Source organism: Rhamphochromis sp. 'chilingali' (genome assembly GCF_963969265.1).
Source record: "Rhamphochromis sp. 'chilingali' genome assembly, chromosome: 1".
NCBI classification, from domain to species: Eukaryota; Metazoa; Chordata; class Actinopteri; order Cichliformes; family Cichlidae; genus Rhamphochromis; species Rhamphochromis sp. 'chilingali'.
Window position 1 is genome coordinate 15,571,080 of NC_137929.1, and position 13,832 is coordinate 15,584,911.

The 13,832-nt window shown below is 41.9% G+C and overlaps 1 protein-coding gene across 1 annotated transcript in view; it reads right to left on the minus strand.

Annotated features, from left to right (window-relative positions):
* Positions 1-3,362: 3,362 nt before the first annotated feature.
* LOC308393864 (NACHT, LRR and PYD domains-containing protein 12-like) overlaps positions 3,363-13,832 on the minus strand; it is a 534,253-nt gene continuing 523,783 nt past the window's right edge. Inside the window, exon 2 of the transcript XR_013971046.1 lies at positions 3,363-3,730. The gene's annotated coding sequence lies outside the window, so the exon portion shown is untranslated. The remainder of the gene's footprint in view (positions 3,731-13,832) is intronic.

Consider the following 13,832-nt stretch of genomic DNA (forward strand, 5'->3'; position numbering starts at 1 on the left):
CAAGCAAATATAATTGGCGGTATTTATTCATGTGACCCATAATATATACCTGCATTTATCTGGGATTTATTTGTTTGCTATTTAATATTTTGAAAGCCCTTTGACAGGAAGCTCTCATTTGTTGAGATATATACATCACAGTGAAATAAAGTATCAACAAAAAGAGAGGACAATTTACATCAATGAAAGAATGCATTTAAAAAAAGTAGATTTAGTAATTTAAAACATGAGTATAAAAAATAAATGTTGCTGCACATTTCAGATCAGAGGCATGATAACAGAAAGCAGATCTCCCGGCTCTGCATGAAGTACAGCCATGATTTGGTGAAATGATTAATAACATTGCAATAAGAAAGGGTCTTCTTACAGACAGAGTAGGGAAGACAATTTTTTCAATGAAAAATCTTTTTCATGCTCTAGAATCAGCAAACTCTAACAAACATGATCTGTAATTGTTTCAAAACTCACCACACGACTTCATGATTGGCTCGAGGACAGGACACAAAACACAGGGTTGTGGTAACTGTAATATGGACACCTTAATGGAGACATTGCTGTGCCTGAGAAATAAAAATGAGGTCAAGCAGGGCACTGTAGTGGCAGAAGTGATCAGCTGTGAATACCCTCTAGACTGAAACTGCTCCAGAATCTATTTTCTTCCACTCTGTAACTGGTTTTCATTAAAATCTCCACACACAATTATTGGGTGACAGTCCATTATTTCAAGTGAATCTAAAAGACTTACCAGGTTTTGCATGAACGGTGTCAAACTGTAGTCAGGGGGTCTGTACACAACTGCAATGAGCGCAGGGAATGGAGCCTGAACCTTCAACACTAAAAACTCAAGATCAGTGACATTATGCAGATACTGTTTTACCTGAACCTGAAAATGATTCCTCAAATACACAACAACTCCACCACCACTTCTGCTGGCCATGTGAGGAAAGTTTGTGTAGGACACATGTCTGTTGCGTTTGAACATGGTGTAGCCGTCCAAATGAAGACTATCTGCAACAAAAGAGCCTTGGAGGTGAGACTCTGTGAGACACAAAACATCTGCTAAACACATTTCATGATGACTCTTGATGTCACTGATGTGAGATGGCAAACCCTCCGTATTGTGATGGATCAGTGTAAGTGTCAAGTCTGCTGGCTGTTTCTCTGACCTGAAGAAGAGGCAGCATTTCCTCAATGCTTGCTTGTCTCATGGTTTGGAGGGCTGCAGTTACCTCAGGATTGGCGATAGTCTTAAAGAACACGGGGATTATGACAATTTAACACAATGATCTGAGAAAAATATCTGTTTCTCTCACTTTCACTGTATTCTGATTAAATTTCCAACATTCTTTTAACATTTCAAAAGAAACCTGCAATTTGTCTTTCTTCCACTTCCACTCTGCTCTCCTACACTGACGCCTGACTGCTCGGGTGGATTCATTTAACCAGGGCTGTGGAACACGTTTTGGGCGCCTGGGCCCTGTTTCAGGAAGCCGGTTTAGAAAACTCAGAGTGAAAAACGATACGCAGGGTTGAGTAACCCCGAACTGTCCAACTCGGAATATTCCGTTTCAGAAAGGCTGATAACAATTAGTTCAATCAACGCGGAGTTGCTTTAACCCCAAGTGAAGCGCGCGGACGAGGATACATAAAGCCCTGATAAGCGGAGCACAGATTAAGCGAGTCACCATGGAGACGGAGGGAAAGAAGGCGCGGTCAATGTATTTCACAGCGCTTGAGGCCGAAATTCTGATGGCAGCATATGCCGATAACATGCAAATTACGCGGAAAAAAGTAACACAGCCACAGCTGCAAAAGAAAGTGAGCATGCATGGCAAAACATAGCCGACAGAGTCAATGCGTGAGTGTTAATTTAAACATTGATCGAGGGATTTCCACCCATTTAACACGTTATTTTATCATATGTTATTTTATTTGTTATTTTATACATTTTATTTTGTGATGTGGTGTGAGCGCAGGTGCAACCCAACAGGCCCCAAACGTGCCTGGCAGCAAGTAAAAATGAAATATAAAAATATAGTCCAAACAGGTAAGGTGTAATTGTATTATGAGCCATAGTGCTTGGTCTGTTTGTCCGATGTAAATCAATTGCAGTTAGAGGCTACATTAATTTTCTTTCTGTAAGCACTTATTGAAATTATCTGAGCACATTACAAGTACATATTTGCTTACTCTGTATGCTCAAATGTGGCCCGTTATAGCCAACAGAAAAAAAGCGGAGGCCCGAAAAACAGGTGGGGGTCCTCCACCACCACCACTCACAGAGGCTGAGCAGTTGGCCCTCAGCCAAAACAGTGGGCGCCCTGTGGCCGAAGGCATCTCTGCGGGGACATCCTCTGAGTCAATAACCCCGCAAGACACAAGTGCCTACATAAGGGGTAAATTCAAAATAATACATGATGTGCATACATCCTTTCTCCACAGTCACCTTCGCAGTGCTACTCATTCATTTGATAAACTCTTTACCATAATGGATTATTTTGTAGTGAAGTTATTTCCCTACTGATTTTGCCTTCCCTCAGCCTTGGTTGTCTTTGAGAGCATAATGACAATGAAGTGTAAGGTGCTTGGTATGTTTGTTAATTGCCATTTGGTCCCTTGTAAGTTATAAGTGACCTGTATAAACCTCATATTCTATCAGTTGATGGTGATGGTGTACTGCATCTGGTGCAGCCTCCTGTTGAGCCAGACCAACATGCAGTTGTGAGTAATACTCCACAGATTATATGAGTTTACAGTAGAACAGCAATGTTGTTTATTTCTTTACTACAGGAAAATAATGAAGAAACATTGACAGCTGTTACAGAGGAGGAAGCAACAGAGACACTCTATGAGGTTTACATCTTTTAATACTTTGTGTACAGGAAATACAGGCGACCAATAAAGCCAGTTGAACAAAAAATCTGTTTATTCTTCTTTCAACATGTTGAGGTGATGGGTCAAAAGAAATGATTGTGACATATGGTGTCTCTGACTGCGCTTCCATCTTGTATGTCTGTGGGAGGGTCAGGATGTTCATGGTTTGGATCACTGCTGATGTTTGGTTCAGAAGGACAGTGTTCTCCTCTAATTGTGGCAATGTTGTGAAGAATCACACATGCCACAATAATGTCACATGCCCTTTCTGGGGTGACCCTGAGTCTTTGCAGGCACTGGAACCGGGCCTTAAGCATTCCGATAGTCATTTCAATTCTGGCTCTTGTCCTGCAATTAGCCAGATTATATCGCTGCTGTGGGCCCGGTTCAGGGTCAGGGTAAGGGGTAAGCAAATAGGGTAAACATGGATACCCCCTATCACCAAGCAAGTAGCCAGTGAACTCTCCTAAGACAGAAGGATACACTTCAGTTCAAATGTCCCTGAAGCAATTGGTCTTTATATATTTTAAAGTATTCTCAACTCACCATGTCCAAATTTTGTGCTCAGTGTACATTCACGGAATATTTGTGAGTCATGGACAGAGCCTGGCCACTTGGCTTCCACATTTGTGATAATGTTGGCAGCATCACATATGATCTTCACAGTGCAGAGAACACAAATTAGCATCCATTACTATAATGAAATAATTTGTTAGTTTGACATGCTACAGGGAACTATGTACCTGTACATTAATGCTGTGGAAAGACTTCCTGTTCACATAGTCTCCTTCATTTACTGAAGGAGCAATGATTGGAATGTGAGTGCCATCTGTACAGCCAATCACGCCTGGGAACCCTGAAAATAAATGTGCAATTTAAGTAGTAGTCCAAGTATCACCACATCATACATTAAGTTTTGGTCATCCTGATACCTGCAATTTTGTGGCATCCCTCTTTGATAAATCTTGTGGGTCTGTGACCGGGGAACACCACAAACGAGTGCAGGAGACGTTTCAGTGCAACTGTAACATTCCTGACTGCCCGACAGACGGTAGCCTTGGAAACGTGCTCAGCGTCACCAATATTATACAGAAAGCTCCCGTTTGCAAAAAACCGAAGTGCAATACAAATAATATGCAATGAAATGAGAGCATGTCCGCGATGTGTCACATGCGTAATATATGGCCTGAGGATGTTATCCAAATAAATTATAGATTGTGCTGAGAAACGGTAACGTTCGCACAGAAAATCATCAGGAAATGATAAAATGTCCAAACGCGCTCTGATCACTCTCTCCCGGCGGAGAGCTCTGCGGAGAATTTGGGCTTCACGATCTACTGGCTCTTCAAGGAAGGGGCACGCCATGTCCGACACTTCCTACTGTCAGGTTTCCGACAAAGGGGCGGAGACAGTCAGGGTTAGTTGTAGTAAACCTGCTAGGGGGCAGGTTAGCTTCACGGAGTGTGTCGTCATAGTGACTCACTCAGGCTGCAGCTGAACTCGCTTTGTGAAACCGAAAACCCAGAGTTTTCGTTAACTCAGGGTATACTTACTCAGTTTTTCCACTAAACCGGCTTCCTGAAACAGGGCCCTGGTTTTTAATGGGTTCACAGTGTTCAGGGTCTGAGTACAGGTTTCCTGGAACTGCAAAAGCAGCTCATCTGGGGTGGGCCCAATAAGTAATCTCAGGGTCGGTAAAGATTTTCTTTATAAAAGTGGAGCAGAAGAGAGCAGCGGTGGGGTGGAGCGCGAGCTTTGAACTCATGCGCAAGAGAAACAGGTTTGTGATGAGAGAACACTGAATCCCCAATTTCCAAATTAAAAACAGATAAACCATATGATAACACCAGGTCAAGAGTGACTGATGAACACTGAGAAAACCTCCAACCATCAAACCAATTTGAGCTTAAACAGAAACACATGAAAGGTAATCTTGTTTCTTACATTAATCACCAGAGGTTGTTGCATCAAAAGAGACGACGTCTGTCAAAGTCAGGGGTTAAAAGTGGGACGGTGTTTTTGTTTTGCTAACTCTCCACGACACTCTAAACTTCAGGCTGCTCACCTACAGTCAGCCTCCATTGCCCCTTGATGCCCACTCACACTATTCAGCTTCTACGACAGTGGGTGGGGGTAACTGCAGAGCTACTCTAGTTTTGCATTTTCATTTTCTTCGTTTGTTTTTAATTTAGTTTAGTTTCACTTACGTTCTATTGTGAGTTTATGTATTTCAGTTTAGTTTAGAGAGCAAGAGAGTAATAATAACTAACTGAGGAAATAAAAGTAAAACCCTTCAAAGTGCTGCAGAGAAAGAAAAGATTTCACTCTTGTCAGTCACCTTAAATGATAAAAACTGGACTTCACCACTGCTCTAACTTGGCTGTCCAATTTAAAATCACTGTCCAACTTAAAACCAAGGTCAGTAATAAAAGGTTTAAGATAAACTTCCAGGGGTCCCAAACCAACAGAGGAGGACTCACAAGGACCACTAGTTCAAAACGCCAACATCTCTGTTTTCTTATCATTAGAATTTAAGAAGTTTAACCCTTTAAAGCCGATCGGACCGGGCACGCTCTGTTTTGCGTAACTATTTTTAAATCCCGGTAGCACTGCAACCACGTAAGCTAGCGCAAAAATTTTTTTTGCATATGAAACCGGAGGAGTTGTACTTACATCTTATGCCATCAGCTTGTCCTAGGTCACGGTTTCCTTCCACATATAGCTTTGCAAAAACTGCATAAAAACCACTTGCAGCAACACAAACATAATATTCCAGAAACACGCTTTGCCGATCTGATCAGCTGTTCATAACACTTCCTATGTTGGAATAGACGTCAGCGCGAACTTTCACATATCCGCCATACCTGCCCGAAACCGGAAGTGACGTCGTTTTCGCAGAAATGTAGTGGGGTTTTTTACCATCAGGGCCTCATGAGCCTATAATTGTGTTTTTAAAAGTTATCTTTGACTTTATGACTTTCTGTGTCGTTTGTGGGATGCTTAGGACTCATATTGCACTGCTGGAAATAGTTTATTTTGATGCACATGCTGCTTTTTTGCAAATTTGCATTATAATATTTATTTTCATTTTTCGTGCAGTGTATAAAAATTGGTGTATTTCAAAAATAAAAGTATGAAGACACTCAAAATAAATTTCCTGTGGTGGGAATCTATTTTGTGCAACTTTTTTGTATTTACAGTTTTGAGGGATAAGCCTCTTAATAATAATAATGGATACTTTATTGATCCCCATGGGGAAATTACTTGTTTTTCTCTGCATTTGACCCATTCACTCAGTGAAGCAGTGGGCAGCCCACTAAGCAGGCGCCCGGGGAGCAGTGTGTAGGGACAGTACCTTGCTCAGGGGTACCTCAGGGTAGCCGTTAAGTGGATTCGAACCGCCGACCTTCCGATCATGGGGCGACCACTTTACCTACTGAGCTATCCCTGCCCTAAATTTCTCTAACTAGAAATATATGTTAAAAAAACAAAAACGATTTAAAAAATTTTTTGTAGTTTATTGCACTTTTTTGCAATTTATATTACTATGCACTTAATGCATACATATTATTAAAATCTGGGTTATAATGGTTGTATTGATGTAAAGCAACTTGAAATGCTCCCAAAAATGGCTCCACAGCATGTAAAAATATAATATAAGCTCTGGCGGACTTGGTTCTATGGTAGGTCTTAAAGCAGGGGTGTCAAACTCAAATATACAGTGGGCCAAAATTCTAAACTGGAACAAAGTCGCGGGCTAACATTAATATTTATTGAAAAAAATCTTCCTCCAGATATAACAAGGAACCTTTTCTTACAGACTCAAATAAGTTTTGCTGAAAAAATGAATATGGAATAAGCAACGCTTAATACTGAACGATATATAACTTATATAAACATATATAACTTAATATTGCACACATGCAAAATTGAAATTCCAATTAAATAACATATCACTGGAATGCATTTCTTAAATAAAAATTGTATTTGCAGCCTCCTGATTTAAATTTTAGCAGTAAACTTTTTCCCTAGGCTAATAATAAATGTAAAATAAAATAACAATAATAAACCACTTAACTAATAAAAATATTATTAAACGTGAAACCATTCAAGCCCATGTCTGGGAGTAGCAAGACAAATTGCACAAAGAAAATGGTAATTATAGCTCAGTTTGCTACACACTGATCTACTCTGATGCGTCCAAGCCAGATACCTGGCATCTCTTCTTGGATGCTAGTTCCTCAATGTCTGGGCTCAGGCTCTGAGCTGAGGAAATCCTCAGGATCGAGTGAAGGTGTTCATCGGTCAGACGTCTCCTGTGAGATGTTTTGGCCATCTTCATTGAGGAGAATAGTTGCTCACATAGGTAAGTGCTGCCGAACATGGAGAGCATCTGAGCAGCGTGGGTGCGGAGCCCAGGCATTGTGTCAGGGATGAAATGTGGAAATTGTCAAGCGCCCACAGCATCATACTTTGATTTCAGTGTGTCACTACACTGGAGTTCAATCAGCTCCATTTGGAGGTTTGTTGGAGGTTTGTTGGAGCTTTTGCCACGTCAACTGCAAAAGGATTACTGAGCAATTCAAATTGACATTTCTGGGCGTCAAAGTCGGCAAACCGCCGGGTAAACTCAGTACTGAGTACACAGAGTGTTTCAGCAAACTGTACGCATGGAAACACAGCAGTAGAGATTTGCATGTTCATCGTTTGGCAGCAGGGAAAATGGCCCAGGTTTCCTTGTAGCATCTGATTCTGCCACAGGCACAATTTCGTTTTAAAAGCCCTCACTGCAGCGTACATATCTGTGATGATACGCCCCCGTCCCTGAAGCTGCACTCTTCAGCGCATCGAGATGGCTCGTGATATCACACATAAAGGCCAGCTCACACAGAAACTCTTGCTCCCTGAGCTCAGCTGTGTCTTGCCCTTTGCTTTCCAGAAACTGAAATATTTCCTCGCATAGCTCGAAACATCTGTTCAGTACTTTCCCTCGGCTTAACCACCTCACCTCCGTGTGATACGGCACGTCTCCGTATTCCAAACCACACTCCTCAAGAAAAGATTTGAATTGGCGGTGATTCAGACCTTTGGCTCTTATAAAGTTAACTACTCGTGTTACTGCGGTCATAACATGTTCCATCTTTAGGGCTTTGCCACAAAGTGATTCTTGATGTATGATGCAGTGATAAACAGTCAGCTCACCTGCACAGTTCTCCGCTCGCATCTTCTCCCGTACCCTGCCCACCAGTCCGCTCCTTTGACCACACATCGCTGGTGCACCATCTGTCGTTAACCCCACAAGTTTTTCCCATGGCAACTTCATTTCAGTTAGACATTTGGAAACCTCTTCAAGTATTTCCTTCTCTGTGCTTGTTCCATGCATTGATTTTAATCCTAAAAGTTCTTCCGTAACACAGAGAGTTGAGTCCACACCACGGATGAAGACTGAAAGCTGGGCAGTATCAGAGGCGTCGCTGCTCTCATCCACAGCAAGGGAGAATGCAACGAAACTGTTTCCCTTCTCCATCAGCTGGTTATTTAGATTGTTGGCAAGTTCACGTGTGCGATCAGCTACTGTGTTTCTGCTCAGGCTAACATTTGCCGGGCTGATTTTGCGATCTCTGCTGCCACAACAAAACTAGCCTTTACAGCAGCCTCACTTTGTGATATGGCTTTTTTTGAACATGGTCTGTTGTGAAACAAAACTTCTTTTCATCTCTTCTGCTTTCCGGCGCCTTTGAGTCATGTCCAGGTCCTTGTACTTCTCTTGGTGTTTCGTTTCATAGTGTCGTCTAATGTTGTACTCCTTGGTTAAAGCCACATGAGCTCCACATACAAGACAAACAGGTCTGTCTTTTACAAAAGTAAACAGATATTCTGTCTCCCACCTGTCCAGAAAGCTCCTGTTTTCGTTCTTTCTTTTTGCCATTTTGGGAGAGGTAGCGCGGCAGTATTCGCGCGGTTGCTATGACTACAGTCAACAGAGGAGAGGGCGTTAATGGTGTAAGAAACTACATTCCGGGTTTCTCTGAGGCGTGGGCTTTCATCATCAGAGTTCATCCTTTAACCTATAACAATTAAAATATTCTCAAGTATGATCAACGGTTAATTACGGCACCGGCCGGAGTACCGGGAGCAGTTTGGAAGAACAAAAAGACGCGGAGACTGTTCTAAATTGTCATCCCAAACTAACTCAAAGTTTATTCTTTGTGCAGCAGTTTTTATAGGCAGACAACAAGTTTCAGTTCAGACCCTGCCCACTGGGTGGGGTGGTGTCCTTCAACAGTTGGAATCCTTTGTTCAGCAAGGGCAATAAAGATGCACTCACAAGGCCTATAAATCTTATACAGAGGTCTCCTACATCCGTGAGTTCTGACACCACCCAGATGGTCTTCACATAAACATCTTCTGCAAGGGAGTGATAAGTAAAAGAGTGATTTGTTGGTGTTTTCCCTCCAACCTTAGTATCTACTTTCACACCATAGAATCTTCAGTTGACACAGCAAGAGGAGATGACGTTCAAACAAAGGGCATTGCAGAAACAGGGTCCTTTGTATAATATCATCAAAAACAATACTCAGCAAATGCTACCATGGTATCAAAATATCACAACAAATGGGTCCTGTCCTGGCTGACGCGCCAACAGAGCATTCTGGGAGTTGTAGTATTAGCAGTACATGCGCTGTATAAGACCGGCGGGCCAGCTCTAATAGTAATTTGGTATGGCCTCGCGGGCCAAATGTAATTAGGCTGCGGGCCAAATTTGGCCCGCGGGCCAGAGTTTGACACCTATGTCTTAAAGGGTTAAAGCCAACCAAGCTTTAATGTTATTTAGACATGTCAAGAGAGGTTTTATGGAGATGCCATCCTTCTGCTTTAGTGGCAAATACATTTAACAGTCATCAGTGGAACAATGAAAAGAGATCCCATGCCTTTTAAGGGTGAAACCCAAAGGCAATATATACAGTAAAAAGAGCCCTAAACTTGACCCCTGTGGGACGCCACATGACAGAGAAGCAGAAGATGATTTGGATCCGAGAAGCTGACAGAGAAAGTTCTGTTTGCCAAATAAGACTAAACCAATTAAGTTCAGGGCCACCAATAACCACTACATCCTTTAATCAAGATAATAGGATGTTGTTGTCTACTGTGTCAAAAGCAGCAGTCAGGTCAAGCAAGACCAGAACAACGTGGGTACCAGAATAAAGACCTTTAAGAATGCAGATTCTGTGCTATAAAGGGTTTTAAATCCTGATTGAAAAACCTCAAGGATGCCATTACATCTATAAAATATTTCAGTTGACACAAAACATTTTTCTCTAACACTTGGAAAGAAAATGCAGCTTGGAAATCGGTCTATAATTAGCTAAAACTGTGTGATCAAGGCCAGGTTTCTTAAGCAGTGGCTGCCCTACTGCATGTTTGAAAATTGCAGGAACCACACCAGAGGACAGACTGCTGTTAATAATGTCAAGGACAGACTGCCCTATACTAGGAAAGATTTCTTTTAAAAATCGTGGAGGGAAAGGATCCTGGAGGAACCTGCGGGGTTAATATGACACCCCCCAGGGCAGCTGTGGCTACAACCGTAGCTTGCCTCCACCAGTGTGTGAATGCGAGAGTGAATGAATAGTGGCATTGTAAAGTGCTTTGGGTGCCTTGAAAAGCGCTATATAAATCCAATCCATTATTATTATTAAAATCAGCAGTGCAAGGGACAGAGACAGAGGGGTCAGAGTCAGGAGCTGTGATAAGAGGCCTGGTGGTGCCGACCTTTTCAATAAAAGATGATCATCATGTCTGGCGATTATACCTCAGCAGAGACTTTGTTTGGCGAATGACACAGGTCAGAAATAATAGAAACAAACTTCAGAGTGACAGACGAGCAACCACGCACACCAGCGCCATCTTGTTACCAGTCAGGTGTGAAGAACAGTTGGACCAAAGGTTCATTCAAGACTTTTTATGTGAAGGGAAGGAGTTTAAACTGGATTCTGGATTTATCAGAAAATCAGTTCAGTTCGGTCTGTTTCAGGATGGCTGAGTGGTCTAAGGTGCTGTGTTTAGTGCTCACTCTCCCCTGGAGGTGTGTGTTTGAATCCCACTTTTAGCAGTTTCTGCTTCTTTGTCTTTCTCGGTGTTCACATCTCCTCATTCCTGAAATGGTCTGCTCACATTCACGTCCAGTCCAAAAAGGCTAGGCAAGCGCCTGTACTGTCTCCGACAACTCAGGAAGTTAGCAGGTTTTTCCAGTGGTCCTCAGAACTTTCTATTCAGGCGCTGTGGAGAGCATCCTCACACAGAACATCACTTCCTGGTGTGGGAATAACTGTGTCCAGGATTGAAAAGCAGAGTGAGTTTGAATTGAATTCTCTTATTTAATCTAAAATAAAACTCTGTGTTATCTTGTTAACATGAATAACAAATAATTACCTTAGAAAAACTTTTTGGAGAATTCAAATGGTAAACAATAAGAACAAGGCCAATGACATCCTTCATATCAGCTCTGTTAGCTGTCCCTGTATGAGGGACTATGGGAACATGTGTGCAGCTGCAGAGATTCTTTCAAATGGAGCCTAAACAACATGTGGCAGCTGAGAGGCTCTATAGACAACACGTGGGCTCGTCCAGGATTTGAACCCGGGACCTCTCACAGCCAAAGCGAGAATCTGATGCCACACAAATTATTTGTGCCGCTCCAAAAATAATTTCTGTCCACTATGAGATGAAGGAGAACAACAGCCTGATACCTGCAGGCCTGACAGCAGCAGATGTATCACTGCTGTAACACCTGTAACATTCAGCAGTCGTCTCATTGTTCTGACACACACAACAAACGTATTGACTACACTACACACTAACTACACAAGATTTGTGCTAAACGTGGCAAATCTCTCACATCTCAAACACGCCGTCACTCCTAAAACTTCCCCCTCCCTAAACAACTGTTGCAATATCATTTTTACCTATGAAGCGCCTTGAGGCGACTTTTGTTGTGATTTGGCGCTATATAAATAAAGTTGACTTGAATTGAATTTTTTGATTGGTTGACATGGTACATCTTTCGACCAATAGGAAAGGGTGGGGTTTTTGTTTTTTTTGCTCACAGGCTTTCGAGCGTTTTCCTTATAAAACGCCGTTTTTACCGTTTCTCCCCGCAGTAAATATAAACAACGATAGTATTCAGGAAGAAAACCAATTCAGGTTGGATTTTTTTGTGCGCAACACAGATGTACTGTGCGCAGAGACCGTGCCTGCAGTGCGCAATTGCTCACGCCTGCAGCTTAGAGGGAACATTGGTCAGGCGTCAGTGTAGGAGAGCAGAGTGGAAGTGGAAGAAAGACAAATTGCAGGTTTCTTTTGAAATGTTAAAAGAATGTTGGAAATTTGATCAGAATACAGTGAAAGTGAGAGAAACAGATATTTTTCTCAGATCATTGTGTTAAATTGTCATAATCCCCGTGTTCTCTTTAACATTATCAGCTCTACTCTAAACAACCCTGAAAGCCTCTGCTGACACATGTAATCAGTTCCTTTCTTTCTTTGTAAACAAGGTCGAGTCTGTCAGGTCAGCAATAGTTCTTCCTGCAGACGACCCATCAGTGTTTATTCCATGACTGTAAACATGTTTCCATTTGTCACTTCAGTCTTTACTCTGAAATACAGGAAATGACATCATGGCTCCAAATCTTTGTCGTTCAAACAATTCTTTATTTAACTTTTTTTTAACTTTATTTAAGAACTTTAATAAAATACATTCAATAAAAACTTGAACAACAGGAAACTGATTTTTCATCCAACCACTGAAAAAAAAGGTAACCACTGAACACAAACACTACAGAAGAACAATTTATAAAGATTAAAATGGAACTACAGGAACATTTTGATTCATAGCCTCATTAGATCTTTAAGGAGAGCCGATCTGAACTCTGTGGAGCCTGATCTCCAGGGTTTTAAGTTGGACTCTGAAACCAGAAGAGGATGTTTCTCTCTCTTCAGATTCGCTGTCGTCCTGTGATGGGAACGATTTCAGCCCTGCGTGATCGCGCTGATGTTTGCACAGAGCAGATAATGAAGTGAATGTTTTGGCACATTGGTAACAGTGAAACAGTTTATTAGTAACGTGGGATTGTTTGTGTGCAGAGTATGAACTGAGATTACTGAAGCTCTTGTCACACTGCTCACAGCTGTAGTTTCCTTCCATGTGTGCACGTTCATGCTCGTTACAATTACTTGAATGTGAGACGCTTTTGTCACAGTGTCTGCACTTGTATGGTTTCTCTCCTGTGTGGACTCGTTTGTGTGTTTTAAGGTCACCTGCAGTGGTGAAGGATGACCCACACTGATCACAGAGATGCTTTTTGACCCCACTGTGAAAGAGTTCATGTCGTTTTAAGTCACCTGACGTGGGGAAGCTTCTCCCACATTCTTTGCCGTATTTCAGTTTGTCGGCAGTGTGTTTACGTTGATGTATTTTTAGGCCGGCTTGCTGACTGAAAGTCTAAAATACTTAGTCATTTGTTTAATTGTAATTTAGCATTATATAACTCACATATAAAACTATCAATTGTAATTTTAAATGGTTTAAAAGCATGTAGAAGAGCATATTTAGGCAAGTACATTTCTCCTTTTGTTATCAAGAAGCACAGACAAAAAGGAAAAAAAACTGAATCATTGGTCATTGGTCCCCACCAATGCCAAAACGAAATCTACGCCCACTGTCTCTTCCATTGCCGTTTCACTCCAAACGTAACAAATGTCCAACTCAGACACTGTTCTCAATTTGCATTCACACACAGTGAAGTTGCAGCTTGTTGGAAACGCATCTCCATCCATCCAGTCATGATGATGGTGTTTTCTCCTTGCTGATGCCTTTTGCACATACTGCTGTTGCTGCTGGACCCCTCGCTGCTCAGGATACTGCTGTTGTCTCTTGACCTGCCATGTTGTTGCTTTTG